A 13,359-nucleotide genomic window follows, 5' to 3' on the forward strand; every position below is an offset into this window, starting at 1 on the left:
GTGCTTTTTTTTTTTTTTTTTTTTTTTTGCGTTGGACAGGGATGAGAGGCTTATCAGCCGCTAAGCATATTACTCCTGTTTTGATAATAATACAAATAGGCTCTTTTTATTTTTATTTTTTCCAGTTCCAAGCTTCTCGAAGAGGTTGTGGAAACACTATTCTATCAAGAGACTTTTCTCAATCAACAAAAACAAAAATCCTGCAAGCCCGTTGAATTGAATCTTTTGTGAACAACAGAAAACAATAAGCTAAAGAAGAGAAAATTCATGAAATTAACCACTAGAAAGAAGAATGTTCAGGAACCATACTAAAATATGATATTACATAAATGAGCAATCTGGATCAAAAATTTATATAAAACATATTCATCTATGAATATAAAAGTTGCAAGAACGAGCAATCTGGATCACATGCATTTCATGCTTATGTTCAAATAAGCAATCTGGATCAAAACTCTGCGTTACTAATTTTCACCTATGAATACAAAATAGTTGCAAAATTGAGCAATCTGCACCATATCCTTTTCATGCTTATATTCAAATGACATCTATATGTGTTTCAAGTGATGATGAACAAAGATATAAGCTTCCCTTACCAAAGCATATCCATACTCATACACATACCCATATTCATATTCATTTGTGATTATTAATGAGATACAAAATGCTACTTCCCAGTGATCCCATACATGATCTGGTGTTCATATGTTTGCACCCCTAATTATATCCCTATCCAAAAATACATCAGGAACCTGCATTGTTACTGGTTCTTTGGGTGGAATTGAGGTAGAACTAAAGGACCAGGTCCCGGATGACTATTTCAGTATTCCAGTATGTATCTTGCTCAGCACCATTTTACATTTGATTTGCAACTGTTCTCTAGAATTATGGACACATTTAAGATTTAGCACATAAAACTTCTCAATGTGTGCCAGTCTGTACACCCCATAGATTTCCATTTTACTAGCTTAGAAATAGATCCAGATTTTATAGGCAGGACAAGCAAGATCTTAAGATCGACATCTAAGAGGACATATGTCCAGTTATAACTTATAAGAGACTGAAAGATGAAGATGTGCTGTATCTCAATGATTGGGATAAAACTGGAATAATTAAGCAAGCATCAAGACAATCACCAAAGTAACAACTCAGCAATAGAACTAGATAACTAAGCTAGCATCTACACAATCACCAAAATACTTAAACTTGCCTTTTGGGATGAAGATGTGCTGTATCTCAATGATCGACATCTTAGGGTATATATCTATTGCTGCTACTTAAACTTCAAAGAAAACTTGCCTTTTGGTCCAATTTTTCGTTGTTATACCCCTAAGAGTGTCACACTTCAAGGAATTCCAATACACGTCTAGAGATTACAATAATTTAACGCTAATGTTAGGGAAAGTTTGCAAATTTTCAAAATAACCAGAAAATCCAATTTTATAGATCTCCAAAATAACAGGAAATTCCAAAATACCCAAAATCAAATTCTGAATATCACAAAAGTTAAACCAACCATTTCCTCTGCATGCCTAATCTCTGAGAAACTCCCAAAGCAAAACCATTTCAACTCTCAAAGAAACTCCGAAATCCTAAACCATTCCCAATCCCAGAAACAAAACTAACATCTTCCATCTCCACCTCCATATCGAATCTCAAAGATTTCAGGTTGTCCCAATGCTACGTGCTCCCCCTCTCATCTAAATCCGCGAACGCTCTAGGCTTTCATCACTTTGGTAAGCTAGATTTCGGTTGAAAAGTCTCTTCAATTTAATTTTGAATCTTAATGACTATTGTGTTGAACTTTTACAGGTAGGATTAGGCTATTAGCAGATCGAATTCAGCTCACATATGATACTTACAATATTCATATTTGCTTACCAATTAGGTATACAGATAGAATGTCTCGATAAAGAAAGAACATATTAATATCTGCTACAACCGAATGCAGATACATATATGCATGCGTATATATGCGAATATGCATGCAAATACAAAATGGATATGAGAAAATAATATCTTAAAAATATAGTTAATAAGATACAAGAGAGCAAAAAATATATAGTTAATAAGATACAAGAGAGCACGTTAATTATATGTTTGTTTATATCTGAAAATTTATGATTATATCTCTCAAATCCATTAATCTAAGGATTAAAACAATTATAACTGTATGATCGACATATATTCGAATATTTTGAATATGCATCTGAATATTTCACTACATAACCACATCTGTACTATATCCTATCGGTTATAGGTTTCCTAACCATATGTGTATCCTAATGGATACAGATATATGTGCGAATATGAACATGTTTTGGTACCCCTAGATGAGATGCAACGGCTACATTAGTAACTATGAGGCTTCAATGAGCAGAACATGTTGTCTTCTCTCGCCTCCCGGAAAAATGTAACAGTGATAAGTTAACCCACTTCATAAGTTCCTGCACTTTTATCACTTATCTGATTGCAAGCTAAAAATATGGAGATTATATGAAATTCTCTTTAGGTTAGAAAGCATTGTTTTAAATATCCCCGACATGGCCCGATATATCCTCCAATATATCCTTTTACAGGGCTTGCCGCAACCGATATGGTCTTTAAATATCCTTTACCGCTTTTTGGCTATTTTGAGTGATAAATCCCCAATATGACCGATATATTAGCCGATATGTGGACTAATATATCTTTTTATATAGCTTGTTGCAAAATAATATGCCGTGTTTGGAATATTTGGGCGAGATATCAAGATTTCCCCATTATATCAAATGACATTTTGCCCTCAAAAAAGCAGATCGAATGTTGCAACGTTGTTTTGCACTTTTGTTTGTTTTAGAAGGTTGATTAGTGATCGAATGTTGCAACGTTGTTTTGCACTTTTGTTTGTTTTAGAAGGTTGATTAGTGATCCTAAACATATATTATTCATATTTTGTATGCTTAAATTTCATTACATATGTTGAGATTACATTTTAATGCATTATACTATGTATGCAAACATTCATTATGGCATTCCGATATTTACCATATATCCCCGATATTTCCCCGATATCTGCAATCCGATATGAATTTTGGTCATCCGATATTTCCCTGATATCCGATATTTAAAACCTTGTTAGAAAGGTTAGTCAATTCTTCCATGACATTAACAGTCAGTAATCCTTTTACATAAACGAATAAATGATTATATTTGTGAAAGGTTCTTTCAAGTGTCTGAATCTTATTATTGATATAAATATTATTATTATTATTATCCATTACAATATATCTCCAAAGCTTTTATGTAAAGGGCAGTACATACCAAACTCATTTTTATGAAAAACAATATCTTTCAAGACCATCTTGATTACAACCCTCATCTTGAAATAAGTCGTGACTTTATGCTCATTAAGAGTGTGTTTGGATGAGGGGTAGCCAAAGGTAAGGGAAGGAAAAAAAAACAACGGAGTTTTTTAAGGAAGGTAACAGAGGGCAGAGGAAGTAAAATTTTCATTAAAAGTCATGGTTTTATTCCCCTCCAAATTGGGCATAAAGGAGTGTAAGAAAAGTAGAACTTAAAATATCTAATATTTGACTCTCTATCACTATGGATCAATGGCTCAGATCTGATTATGAAACTATTTTTCCCCCTTATCTTCTCTTAGTTAGAACTTCCAAACAAATCATGAACTAAGTTCCCCTTCATTTCCCTTCACTGGACTTCCAAACAAGATGTTATGTTTGCCCTCCCCTTCCTTATCTTACTTTTCCCTATTTTACCTTTCCTTTCCTTCCCCTAGTGAACTCCCAAACACAATGTAAGAACAGGCATACATTTTTCTTTATGTGACTATAGTTAACTTTGTTTATCAATATGCAGGAATGTCCAAAGCAATGTTGAAAAAAACGCGTTAAGAGACGTAAAATAGCGTTTAACGTAACGTGGCGGTGGATAAACGCGAGGTAACGTTGTGAAATAGCGCAGATCACAAATAACGTACGCTATTTCTGGCATAGCGTACGTTTTGTGGCGTTTTTGCGTAGCGTTGTTAGCCTGCGTTATTTGATTAATGGCTAGGATTTATTTAAAAAAAAATCAAGGCTGTGATTGACTTCAAATTCAACAAAACCCTAAAAATTAAAGAGATGCATCCCAGATTCTAACCTCATCTCCGTCTTCGTTTCAGGTCCTCGCCGTCATCTTCGTCACAGGCCCTCGTCGTCATCTTCGTCTCAGGCTTTCAGGCCCTCGTCGTCATCGTCGTCGTCTTCGTCTCAGGCTTTCAGACCCTCGTCGTCGTCGTCGTCTCAGGTCCTTGTCGTCCTCGTCTTCGTCTCAGGCCCTCGTCCTCGTCTTCGTCTCAGATCCTCATCGTCCTCGTCCTCGTTTTCTTCGGCCGCTACACATGGTGACGACGACTGATGAGAGAGAGAGGGTTGGTTTGTAGAGACAGAGAGGAAGGGGGGAAAGGAGACGATGAGGGAAGAGGTGAGGATGGGGTGGGTTTTTTTATAAAGGAGATGATGAGGGAAGAGGATAAGATCGGGGGAGTTGACGGCGTGGGAAAGAAGATTTTTATAACGGAGGAGTTGACGGATGATGTGGGTTTTTTCTTTTGTTTATTGGCTGATTTGCACATAAACCCTTAAATTATGGGTATTTGTAAATATAATTTTTAAATCTGAGTATTTTGAATGTTATATATCTATAAATTATTTAAATAATAATAAATTATTTAACCTACGTTACGCTATGCGTTATCGCTATTGTAACCTAACCGGAGGTAAGCGTTACGCTATGCGTTATCGCTATTTTCAACATTGGTCCAAAGTTCTTTGATGAAATAGAAATTCCGTGAGGTGAAGTTTTTTCTTCTTTCAATTCTCACACTTTCATGCAATTCCCGGTGGTGTCATGCAAATTCGTTTTTTTATGAGTACCTACAAACAAAGAAGTCATTCCTTTTTTAATGGTAGATTTGCCTTTTTAAATTAATGTATAAGGTGTTAATAACATTGCTTATGCACAGATTCTTCGCAAGTTTAAATGGAAGAAATAAAGGAGCAGATTTTTCATTTCGCTAAGGTCCATGAAGACATCATCCAAATAAGCACAAGCATGTACCCCTATTTATATTATCATAAGTGTTACAATATTTTTTATTCGCAAATATATACTTCGTGATGCACGAATCATGTGCACTGCAAAACTAGTCAAAACAAAATGAGCGAGTCCGACTCCTCCATTATAATGCTACTTCACATCCACATACTACATAATTCGAGAAGAGCTTATTCCTAGAACTTCTCCAACTACTACTACAATATTGTACTACAACATAATATGTCATTGCCAAATCATATTCTATTCCAACCCATCAACATCCACAATTGCTAGCTTAGATTTTCCTTGAAGCGATTTTCTAAAACCTCAGTGCATCAAAATCTAATTATTTCTTAGAGAAGCTCAAATTTATCTAATCCGTGAAATCTGAATCCTTTCTACTTCCCCTTCTCCCTTTGCTGTGAAAAAGAAAGAACTACCTAACTTCCTATAACTACTATGTTCCACTACAAATATACTTACATTCATATCCTGTCAACTGCATCCATCTCTTACTTTTCATTCAAAACAAATCAAAAGAGTCCAATAAATAATAAACAATAAGATAAATTTACAAATTTTTTATATTAATCCTGTAGATATTTAATAGGAAAAAAGAACAATTTGGCCGCTATACTAGGCTTCATAATCAAACTGGTCCCCACTTTCTTTTTCTCAACTTAGTCTATGTACCATACTTTAGTTACAAAATAAGTTCTTATTTAACATCCGTTGGAAATTGGGTGTTAATTTTTTAATTTATGAACATTTACTTTAAGAAGTTCCTATACTTTTTGATGTAGAACACCTCTTTTGAACCCATTAAAAATCAATCTAAGCTTGATAAAAAAATTGACCACTAAAACTAAGGACATAGGTGAGCCACACAATTAATTAATCACATAAGTATTAAACAATAGTGTATATCCTAGTTTAACATGAAAAATAGCAACAAATATTATGTTCAAAATAAATGACGATTAAAACAATAGTTAAGAAAAAATCTCTACTTTTGAATACGATATTGGTTAAATGAACAATCTGGGTAAAAAAAATTTATATAAAGAATATTCATCTATAAATAGAACGAGCAATCTGGATCATAGGCATTTCATGTACGTATTCAAATGAGCAATCTGGATAAAAAAACTCTATGTTACTAATATTCATCTATGAATACAAAATAGTCGCAAAATTGAGCAATCTGCATCATATCCATTTCATGCTTATATTCAAATGACATCTAACTGTTTCTCTTATAAGTTGCATCTAATCTATGTAAAGGGTTTATAGCAGGGCTTTACATGTGATGTTATTTTACACCGGGGAACTTGGGGTATATATCTATTGTTGCTATTTAAACTTCAAAGAAAACTTGCCCCCTAGTCCAATTTTTCGATGTTACACCCCTAACAGTGTCACACTTTAAGAAATTACAATATACGTCTAGAGATTACAATAATTTAAAGCTAATGTTTGGGGAAATTTTGGAAATTTTCAAAATAACCAGAAAATCCAATTTTATAGATCTCCAAAACAACGGGAAATTCCGAAATAACCAAAAATCAAATTCGAAAAATCACAAAAGTAAAACCAACCATTTCCTTCACATTCCTAATCTATGAGAAACTCCCAAAACAAAACCATTCCAACCCTCAAGAAACTCCAAAATCATAAATGTTTCCAGTCCCAGAAACAAACCTAACATCTTCCATCTCCACCTCCATATCGAATCTCAAAGATTTTTCAGGGTGTCCCAATGTTGTCTGCTCCCCCTCTCATCTAAATCCGCAAATGCTCTAGGCTTTCATCACTCCAGCAAGTGACATTTCGGTCTAAAAGTCTCTCCAATTTAAATTTAGAATCTTAATGATGGATGGGTTGAACATTTATAGGAGGGATTAGGGTATTAATGGATTAGATACGGCTCGGATATGATACTTATAATATCCATATCTGCTTAACAATCACAGATACAGATTCAGATACAAATACGTCTTGGTATGGAAAAATCACATTCATATCTTCTAAAACCGAATACAGATACAAATATACATACGTATATATGCGTATATGCATGCAAATACAGAACAGATATGAGAAAACCAAATAATATCTTAAAAATATAGCTCATATTATACAATAGAGTTCATTAATTATATGTTTGTTATATCTGAAAATTTAAGATTATATCTTTCGATAATCAAAATAAGTCTTGAATCCATTAATCTAAGGATTAAAATAGTTAGACATGTATAATCGGCATATATTCAAATATTTCGGATACACATCTAGATATTTCACTACATAACCATATCCGTATCATATCCTATAAGTTATAGGTTTTACTAACCATATTTGTATCCTAACGGACACGGATATATCCGTCAATACAAACATGTTTTGGCACCCTTAGGTGAGATGCAATGCTACATTAGTAATTATGAGGCTTCAATGCGCAGAACATAATGTCTTCTCTCACCTCCAGGGAAAATGTGATAGCGATAGGTTAAACACATCATAAGTTCGACAAGAGACAGGCGAGCTCGAGCTCCTCGCAGGCGAGATCGTTGACAGGCAACGACAACCTGTCGCCAGCTATCCTAGGGTTTCCCTATAAAAGAGAAACCCTATGCCCTAGCCTCAGTGCTTCCTCTCTCGCGATCTCAAGAAAACCCCCCTTTGGCGGCGGATCTCTCTTTCTCTCTCTGTTCCGTTCCCTTTTTTTTCTCTCCAGCTCTCAATTGAAGGATTTGAGGGGAGACTTTAAGAAGGGAATTAAAGCGGGGTGAAAGAAATTAAAGGGGTATTAATGAAGAAGGGAATCTTCACTGTAGCTACAGTGAAAGACTGTATTTATTGAGGAATCTCAAGTTTGAGATTCGCTCTTGAATTGTAATTCCTTGTTGGGATTAATAAGAAATTAGTTGTGTGACTCCCGAGGACGTAGGCAGTTGCCGAACCTCGTTAAATTTTGGTGTATTTTTTCTATTCTGCGTTTTTGCTGTCTTAGGGGTTTCGGCGTAAATTCCCAACAACGATTACAACCCTTATCTAGAAATGAGTCATCACTTTATGTTCACCAAGAACATGCATACATTTTTCTTTATGTGACTATAGTTAAATTTGATTATCAATGTCCAGGAACATCCAAAGTTGTTTGATGAAATAGAAATTCCGTGAGGTTAAGTTTTTTTCAATTCTCATGCTTTTATGCAATTCGTTGTGGTGTCATGCAAATTCACTTTCCTATGACAATTTACAAACAAAGAAGTCATTTCTTTTTTAATGGTAGATTTTTCTTTTTAAATTAATGCATAAGGTGTTAACAACATTTTTTATGCATAGATTCTTCGCAAGTTTAAATGGAAGTAATAAAGGAGCAGATTTTCATTCGCTAAACTCCATGAAGACATCATCCAAAGATGCACAAACATGCACACCTATTTATTTATCATAGGTGTTACAACATTTTTCTATTCACAAATATATCTATTCCTCCATACAAACGGGAGAACCCAAGACTCACTATTCATGCTACAGTAATGCTACAGTACCATTTACTGTACCGTTATCACTATGCAATCGGGGTGATGGGGCACTGTAGCAATTTTTTTGGGGAAAACAGTGTTTTCAATGCGCGAGGCGCAATGCGAGGCGCAAAGCATCTTTACGCGCACATGCGCAAGGCGTAACGCGATGCGCGCGCCCGAGTGATGCGAGGCGCACACCACACATAATATTTTAATATATGTAATCAAGTACGAAAGAACATATTTTTAGAATTTACATAAAAAATATCATGATAAATAATATCTTGCTACAAAATCACAATATATTGCCTTAATTTCTAATGCTAACACCCAACATAGTAGCAAATTTCATAAATTTTCAAATCAAATGTTAAATCAAGACTTTATATCCAAACTAAGGATTAGTAATGGTCCTCAATTGAAGGTTATTAAAAAAGCACAATGGATTTATTTTGTTTTTTGGGATATGGAATATCAAGTATAAAGACTCGATTGAAATGTTAACAAAAAAAACTATATGAGGAAATGCACTGCATGCATCCTACACAAAGTACGGATGTACGCGAGGCGCAAAAGGCGCTGCTGCATCAGATGTGGGGCGCATCGCCACCGCCCCGCATCGTAAGGCGCATGAGGCGCAATGAGGCGCGCGCATTTGAAAACACTGGGGGAAAATGCATTTTAAAAACACTATAGCAGAGCAGGAAACTGTAGCAATTCAAAAAAAATTAGCATTTAAAACCGGGATTACTGTAGTGGGGGAAAAAAGATATGTTGTGCTTTGCACGGTGTTCACACTAGTACTTTGTGATGCACTTATCGTATGCACCGTAAAACTGATCAAAACAAATGGAACCAGTCTAACTCCTCCATCATAATGCGACTTCACATCCACATACTACATAATTCGAGAAGAGCTTATTTCTAGAACTTCTCCAACTACTCCTACAATATCGTACTACAACATAATATGTCATTGCCAAATCATATTCTATTCCAACCCATCAACATCCACAATTGTTAGCCTAGGTTTTCCTTGAAGCAAGTTTTCTAAAACCTCAGTGCATCAACATCTAATTATTTTTTAGAGAAGCTCAAATTTATCTAATCTGTGAAATCTGAATATTTTCTACTCTCCCTTTTCCCATTTGTTGTGAAAAAGAAAGAACTTCCTAACTTTCTACAACCAGTGTTATCGAGGCGCAAGGCGCAATGCGGGCGCAAAGGTCCCTTACGCGCACCATGCGCAAGGCGCACAACAAGGTGCGCGCCTCACTAACTGAAACGCATAACTCAAATTAATATTTACCAATATCATAAGACAGAAACATATAAGCAACATATTAGTTACCTACATCCAAAATTATGAGAATATCAACTTAAATCATCAAATTATGCTAACTGAATTTTTAAAGTAACAAAAAAGATACAAGAAACATGTATTTAAATCATCAAATTAAGTGATACAATTATGAGCATATGTTTATAAATTGTCACATAAAAAGACTAAGAAATATAATTAACAAACATGACTGTTTATAATTTTCTAGTTAGTATTCTTAATTGATATTTGCTACTTAGCTTGAAAAGATGAAGAATGAATGTAATAATTACATATTTACATGTTCATAATTTGCTATTAGCATGCTAATTAGTGAAGGAAGTTACAATTAGCAAACAAGTATACTAAATTACTAATTATTGTTTTTTTTATAGGTTAAACATGAAAAGATGAAAATAGATTAGCAACTAGTAAGAAAGAGTATATTACATGATATAAATATGTAATTATGTAAATTATTTAAAAAAAATAGAAGAAAAAGTATGTTACATAACACAGGTTGCGAGGCGCACGCGAGGCGCACGCGAGGCGCGAGCGAGGCGCATGCGAGGCGCACGCGAAGCGCGCGCCTCGCTGCGTGCAGCGCCCCGCCTCGCGTGCGGGGCGCATTTCGCCCAGGCTGAAGCGCCCCGCGTCCGGGGCGCGCCCAGGGCGCGCCTCAATAACACTGTCTACAACTACTATGTTCCATTACAAATAAACTTACCTTCATATCCTGTCAACTGCATCCATCTCTTACTTTTCATTCAAAACAAATCATAAGAGTCCATTAAATAATAAACAATAAGATAAATTTACGGATTTTTTATATTAGTCCCGTAGATATTTAATAGAATAAAAGAACAATTTGGCCGCTATACTAGGCTTCATAGTCAAACCGGTCCCCCACTTTCTTTTCCTCAACTTAGTCTATGTACCATATTTTAGTTACAAAATAAGTTCTTGTTTAACATCCGTTGGAAATTGGGTTTAAATTTTTTTAATCTATGAAGATTTACTTTAAGAGGTCCCTATACTTTTTGATGTAGAACACCTCTTTTGAACCCATTAAAAATCAATCTAAGCTTGCTAAAAAATTTGACCACTAAAACTAAGGACATTGGTGAGCCACACAATTAATTAATCACATAGGTATTAAACAATAGTGTATATCCTAGTTCAACATGAAAAATAGCAACAAATATTATGTTCAAAATAAACGAGGATTAAAACAATAGTTAGAAATTTATCTCTATTTTCGAATTATTTCTTTCATACAAACACTTTTGACAGTTTTATGCTTTTCAAACATTAAGTAGAAAATGAAAATGTTAAGAAAATGACAATGCTCCTTGAAGAGCTCCTACTAAAGTTAAATCTTGAAATACAATAATTAAATGACAATGCTATGGCTGAGGTCGGTAGTAGAAGAATTATAGAAAATTGACTCGAGATAATCTTTTTTTTTCATTCAAATAAATGACGATTTAAATGGTATGGAGGAAGGAGGAAATAAAGATACAAAACTATAACAACAAACATAATTCAACTTACTACGGAGAAATAAAAAAAAGCACAACATGTTACAGTTTAAATGTGTCGCTGTGAGGTCTAATTCCGTCACGTGCATCGCGCACGTGACATTTAACCGAGTAATAATAATTTTAGACTTGGCGGCTTAAGAAAACCCCGTCCTAATTCCCTTTTCTACGTTCCGCCGTTAAATTCCCGTTTCGTCTGTTTACAGGAAGAGCTGAAACCTAACGGAAGAATCAAATCGGACAGCTAAAAAAAATCTAAGGGCCATGGTTTCTTGATCTGCTTACGTGTAGGTTCCGACGAGAGGGGCGAGGAGGAGGACGACGCTGGTCCAGTTCTCGGAGACCTTGTGATGGATCTTGCCCGGGACGTCCTTCCAGAGCCCGGTCATGATCTTCTGCTGGAAGGGCGAGAGTCCGTACACAACCGCCTTCACCTTCACCGGAATCTTCCCCATTTTTATTTATTTATTTATTATTTTTATAAAAAAAACTCTCCCTTTCTCTCTTCGTCGATCTCCTCACCCGGCCCCGCTGCTTTTGGGTTTGAGCTGGTTGAGGCTCTCGCTCTCTGGCTAGTCCTTCTCGACTTCAACGGAGAGGCAGGGAAGAAGAATTTTCTAGGTCACGGTGTGATGTGCCTGCGGAGGTGGATAATGAGTTGGAGGAAAGAAAGATCTAGACGTGCGGAGACGGCTCTGCGTGGGCTGGGCCCTTTCTATGGGGTCAACGGTGCATGCGATTTCAACTGAGTGGGCCTCACTTGATGCTGATAAGCCCATTAAGCCTGCTCAACATATATCTACCACTGTTGTTATTATTATTATTTTATTTTATTTTTATATTATTATTATATAACTTAAAAACAAAACCTCAAAATTACTATTTTATACTACAGTGAACACTGCTCTTACTACAGTATGATTCACGATAAAATCATTGTTCACACTATTCTTGCTACACCTTGATTCGAAAGATTTACCTTACTATTTATCAGCCTTAGCCATATAGCTCGAGCAGCTATGATTGTTTCGCACAAACACAATTCATACTGTAATATAATTTTCAAATCTTAACTTAAACAAGCTCTAAAATGCTACAATAAATTTTTTAGCCTTTTATTCGTTGTTCGAAGCTGAAGTGACGTTTTTAACTTTGAAAATACTATTCAAATCTTTTTTTTTCTTGCAAGTGATGAATCTAACATTTATAAGATATTTCACAAATATAAATCTTTTCTGGCTTTATTATAGAAAATTAATGAAACTTGCTAATTGATATATTATGTTATTAACTAGTTCGAAAATTCACTCATAAATAACAGTAAAAAATTAACACTGAAGTTTTAATAAATAGTTATACATAAAAACCATATTATGAATTTGGTGACAAGTAAAACTCAGAAAATAATTATATATCATACTCAATGCAAAAGACTTCGAACAGTATCCATGAATAGTTTCTACTGGCCCAATTACAGAGCAGGGATCTGCCAACTCATCCATTATTTTTAAGGCCGACACTGAACATTTCTCCTAGCCCAACTCCGACTTGGGCCCTCACAATCACACGTCCTTGCCAGCCTGTCTCTCTTGGCCCACATCTCTCTCCCACCCATTTACAAAGTATACTGGCCTATGGAATGCTCATCCTAACCGCTTAAAAATCCGTCAACTCATTCAAAAAAATCGGGGGAGAAACTTGAAAAACCTAGGGCAACAGTCAATTTAATGAGGTACATCGCATCTATCATCTCTCATTTTCAAAATATTCCCTCTCTTTAACTCTTTAGTTCTAATAAAAAAAACCATCTTCAAATTAACCGTGAAACCTAACTCACCAATGCTGGAAGAGGAAAGACTTCTCCAAACAAAAACTGATG

The 13,359-nt window shown here is 35.2% G+C and overlaps 1 long non-coding RNA gene across 1 annotated transcript in view; it reads right to left on the reverse strand.

Annotated features, from left to right (window-relative positions):
• LOC109837902 overlaps positions 1 to 12,129 on the reverse strand; it is a 13,215-nt gene extending 1,086 nt beyond the window's left edge. Inside the window, exon 1 of the long non-coding RNA XR_002246485.1 lies at positions 11,766 to 12,129. This is a non-coding gene — a long non-coding RNA (uncharacterized LOC109837902). The remainder of the gene's footprint in view (positions 1 to 11,765) is intronic.

This window comes from Asparagus officinalis, chromosome 4 (genome assembly GCF_001876935.1).
Source record: "Asparagus officinalis chromosome 4, Aspof.V1, whole genome shotgun sequence".
In the NCBI taxonomy this organism is placed as follows: domain Eukaryota; kingdom Viridiplantae; phylum Streptophyta; class Magnoliopsida; order Asparagales; family Asparagaceae; genus Asparagus; species Asparagus officinalis.